We start from the raw sequence: 5,325 nt of genomic DNA, 5'->3' as shown, positions 1-5,325 counted from the left end.
CTCTTTCCTGGCAGGTTTGGACTGGCTGAGTGTAAAGCCATTGTCATCAGGCACCACCAAATTAGATGTTTTAGTGACAAGACTTCTTCTCACTGGACCAAATGTGTTTTTCATTTGCAAAAACACTTCACAGCAGAAAGCTGGTCAAAAGGAGGCAGCCTGGCAAAAGCCACACTTGAAGCCAGGGTACTTGAGATAAAGAAAGGCCCACTGGGCCAAGATCTAGGAGTTGGAAATCACTTTCATTTTTTAAGCTCACATCTTAGCAATCTGAACTTTGAGATCCAAATGCTAGAGCTCTGAAAGGCATTCATTTCTGATTCAAACTCTACAGTGTTCATCTCCATCACCCGTTAAGATTGCTTTCGATCGGAATCTTGAGTTGTGGATTTCTGTGATGAAAGAGTTAGGTAAGATCATCTCCAAAGATGGTCACTGTGGCAGTTTTAAAACATGGCCACTGGGCACTCTGACCTCTCCCCCTTGATGCTGGGTAAGCTTGTAACTGTTTCAATCTATAGAGTATGGCAGCAGTGATGCTCTATTACTCTCAGGCTAGGTTAGAAAAGGCCATGCAGCTTCTGCCTGGCCCTCTTGGGATGTCTGCTCTGGGGTAAGCCAGCCAGCCGCATGCATGAAATCTGCCTACTCTGAGAAAGGCATGCTGGCGAGTTCACCTCTAGACTCTCTGGCTGACACTGTTAGCTGGGCTCCCAACCAACAGCCATCGTTGATTGCCGGCCAAGCAAGAGACCCGTCTTGGGTGTCTAGCCCAAACCACCACATGACATCTGACCGCAACCTGGCGAGAGACCCCTCAGTGGAGAACCATTCGGGGGAGCCCTTCTCAAATCCCTAGCCTGTAAAATTCTGAGCCAAATTAAATGGATGTTTTCAGCTGCTAAGTTTTAGGGCAATAAGCTATGCAGAAATGGTAAGTAGAATAGTGACCAAAAATTTCTCCTAATCCTATAGGCATACGCCACTCCACCCTCTAGAGGTAAAGTCCCCTTGAATCCAGGCTGGCCTCATGACTTGTTTTTACCAATAGAATGTGGCCAAAATGATGCTGTGCCAGTTCAAGGCCTAGCCCTTAAGGGATTTGGCAGCTTCGTTTTGTCCCTGGAGGGAGCCAGGTACCATATAAGAAGGCAGACACCCTGAGACATGTGTTGTGAGGAACCCAGCTGATGGCAAGAACAAAACGCCAGACAGAGGACCCCAGTCAAGCTGTCCCAGCCAGCTTCCAGCCTTTTGAGGTGACAGGCCCCAGACTTCATGGAGCGAAGAGCCAGTCTTGCTGCACCCTGCCCAAATTCCCAACCCACAGATTTATGTGCAAAATGGTTGTTTTAAGCCAGTCCATTTTGGGGTAAACTGTTACACACGGCAAGAGATGACTGAAATGCAAGTTCTAGAACCATTTTGGGACCCAGTGGTCTCCGTTCCTTGGCCTTGTTACAGACCAGAATGGGTTTTTAGAGTGGGTGCCAGTTATGACAGAGAGATATCAGTGATTTATTCCAAAACAGCTTAATACGAAGACCTTTCCAATCTACTTAAATGGGATTTTCTGCCTCTCTTGAAATTGAACATTTGGAACATTATAACGTGTTGTTGGGATGCCAGTCAAGAATGGACATCTTTAGGGACGCCTGGCTGTCTCAGTCAGAAGAGCGTGCAACTCTCGATTTCAGGGTTGTGAGTTCGAGCCCCACACTGGATGTAGAGACTACTAAAAAAAGTAAACAAACTTTAAAAAAGAGAGAGAGAATGAACATCTTTAAATGTTTTATCACTTTCGTGTCCAGCAAAGAAGGAAATAATGAGCTACGGCTTGTTCAAGGATTCAGTCTCGCTCCCAAACAAGGGACATCACTGGGCAGCACCGGTTTTCCACCCAGAATCCCTATCATTCCACAGCATTCAAGAATCTCCTGTGTCAAGAGGAATAGATAATCAAAGGTGGCCTTTTCCTCACAGCAAGCTCCTGTTTTTCTCTACATCAGAAACAGGGGACCTAGCCATCATTTTGCCCAGTAAATAATACACAAAAGACTTTGGCCCAGGTCAGTTTCCAGAAGGTTTTCAAATCCTGCTCTTGCCTCCCTTCTAGTGGTTACAGTGACGATACCAATGGAAAAGATTTCAGACAGAACAATTGTACTTGTTGAAAACTTCTTGGATATGGTAGTAAGTACTTAGCATACTTTGATTTGCCCGCATCTAGAATCCTTGAGATTGTATGCTCCTGGATGACAAGGACTGGGTTAAACTCTGCTCAAACTAACCGTCCCCCATGCCCACCCCATGGTTACATAGCACAGAAGACATCAAAGCATGGTAAATAGCCTCATCATCATAACATCATTTACTCACTATACTGGGTTTCTTGCTCCGTAGTAGTATTTATCCAAATCATGCAACTTTATATATTCAAGGCGACCCCGAATTAGTGACTATGATTATCTCCATTTTCCAGATGAGGAAACAAGCTCAGAGAGGTGAAGATTACAGGAAAACGGTACACGCAGGATTGACACTCAAGTAGCACCTTCTGCTTCCAAAGCCCCACCTCGTTCCACTACATGACACTGCCTATTTTGTAAATGTTATGGAATAATTCGTGCCTCTAAAACTTCTCCAAAGATAAAGCCAAGCATTGGAGCAAGAGCAAGAGACCTCACTCAGGGCTTATGGGGCTTTCTTTCACTTTCTAGCAACACCTGCCCCTCCGTGCAGTAGACACGGATGCATGCTGTCCAGCTTCCCCGTCCAGGAGGGGCTTGCTGCCCGCCTGTGGGCAGCGTGGTCGGTGAGCCGCCTCTAGATGTCAGCTCCTTCAGAATCTGCCTCAGCGCCAGAATCCTGACCTCACCTGAGGTCACGCCCTTCCTGGGGCAGGCCACATCCAGTGACTAAGAGAGGCCTGGCCATTTGGGATCAACACAAGTTCTCTGACGGACAGTACTCACTCCAGAGCTCCCCGTTTGCCTGGCCAAGGCTTTGTTGGGCCTGCTCTGCACTTCAACTTTACCCTCTACCCAGTCCTGCCTCCTCCCCCCCTTCCTTTCACAGCCATGGATCCCTAATGAATATTTTCCATCACAAACGTCATCTCCTTTCAAAGATCCCAGCCTGTGACTCGTCTCTTTTGCTCTCCAACCCTGTCTTTTCGCCCAGGCTTTTGACAAGGAGAGATTCTGAGCATCGTCCTCTTCCTCTGCCAGTTTAAGTCGCCTCCAACTTCGCTGTCTTCTTGGGAAGTTGCCTGGAGCCTTCTTTGGAGCTCCAGGGCTTGGGGCTTGGCTTTCTACCTCCCCACAGAGCACTGATCCCCAGCTGGTACCGTAAATAGCTGTTACGTTTTAGGGAAAAAAAGGAGCAACTTGCAAATGGTTAACAAATGCCAAGCTGAGTTTCTACCGATGAGACACGTGTACCTGCACTTTCCTTCCCTTGAAAGTATGTGTAACCCAGTTGGTGTGATTTGACCCGGCACAGAATGGACATGTCCTTCTCTCAGGGACTCTCCTACTCAGTTTCCCACTTCTGGAATTCTTTACGCTTCCCCATTCCACTTCTACCAGCGCAGCCTCCCGTGTCATTTTCCTTGTCACGTTCTCATCCCCTCCCCCGACGCCAGGGTCTAGCACCACTGTTCCCTGTTACTTTCCCCCCATATTTATTCCCCTTTGTGACATAAAGCCTCCCTCCTCCCCACATCACCCAGCCTACAAGCATTTGCTACTGTGCACTTCCAGAGAGAGCATCTCAGATCAGTGATGGGAGATCTGCCCCACTGCCACCAGGCCAGGGAAAGAGGAGTCCCTTTGAGGGTCCCCGCACCAGACTGATGACCAAAAACAGGAGGCAACTAAGAGACTGTACTTTATATAAACTGTCATTTCATCCTTGTACCTGTCTCCAAAGCTAGATATTGTCACCCTTTATTTACAAATAATGAAAGGGACTGAGATGAAGCCCCAATAGTTCATTTTTACTTTTGTTGCCCTTGCCTTTGGAGACGTGTCTAGCATGGGCATGAAGGAGGGTACACGGTGGGATGAGCACAGGGTGTTATACGCAACTGATGAATCACTGAACATTACATCTGAAACTAATGATGTACTGTAAGTTGGCTAATTGAATTTAAATTAAAAACAACAACAACAACAACAACAAAAGAACTGAGAAAGAGCAATTTACCTGTTCAGGTTCCCACAGCTAGTGAGTTGCACGGGCAGCATTTGATCCCAGGTCTTTGCTGACATGGTCAAGAAGGCTCAGGTACCTGTGACTAGTGAGTAACACTCTAGCTTTGGTGTTAGTGGACATCTCTGAGAGCTAGAACAAAGCATGCCCGTCAAGAGAGGTATGGCACTGAGACTAAAGGGAGGAAAGTCCTCCCCAGAGGCTTCTTTGGCCGCATCCACACCCCTCCCCTGCTATTCTTTGGTCTTCGTCTGGGGTACTGTGCTACTTTGTCAGTTTTCAGCTCAGCTACCACTGCTTCTCCTGACCAAGGCCAGGACCAGGTTACCCAGAGGCCCCTTCCCTGTGTAGTTCCAGGGTAGCGTTTGCCCCTGAGAGAAACTCACTGGGAGACTTGGAAGGTGGGAATGAAGCAGAAGTCGCTGTTCTCAAGAGCCTGTGGCAAGTCACACAGTGTGGCTTCACAGATCACTCTATGAGCTTCCACTTCCTGGTGACTTCTTGGAATTCCAGTGAGTGCTGGCCTCCTCACTTCTTCAGTGCTTCTAGTTAAAGTCATTACAGACATTTGTCTGATCCTCTGGCATGAACCTTCTGGACCCTCAGTCTCCTAAGCTCCTCCCACTGCCACTGTGTGTTTGTGTGTATGTGCGTGTGTGTGCGTATCTATTTATCTGTCTATTTACTTAACCCCTTATTGCAATATTTTAGTAGCTCTATTTTCACCCAGACACCGATACCGATTTCACCCTGAACTTCGCCATTGGCCATGTGTTATTAAAAAGCAATCCCCTGGGAAGTAATAGAACCAAGGTCCAGTCATATTTAAAGCCCTTCTTTCTTTTCTTGTAAGAAACCACAGCAGGCTCTGGAAAGATGGTGAACTAAGCATGGGTTATTTCTCATTTCCAACTCCAAGCTGCCTGCTTCTTCTCAGCCAAATGGCTATCGGGGTCTCTGGAGAAGAGCTGGATGGGAAGACCTAGACATTGTGGGAATCTCACGCAAAGAAGTGTTGTCAGGCTTTCTTCCATGACTGCTGAGCAAAGCCTGAATCCATTGCCAGAAAGGCCCAGCACAAGGAAACCAGGAGATTGGGAAACCAATATC

Source organism: Halichoerus grypus, chromosome X (assembly GCF_964656455.1).
Source record: "Halichoerus grypus chromosome X, mHalGry1.hap1.1, whole genome shotgun sequence".
In the NCBI taxonomy this organism is placed as follows: domain Eukaryota; kingdom Metazoa; phylum Chordata; class Mammalia; order Carnivora; family Phocidae; genus Halichoerus; species Halichoerus grypus.
The sequence above is the reverse complement of the archived record's forward strand: the minus strand, read 5'-3'. Positions refer to the sequence as shown.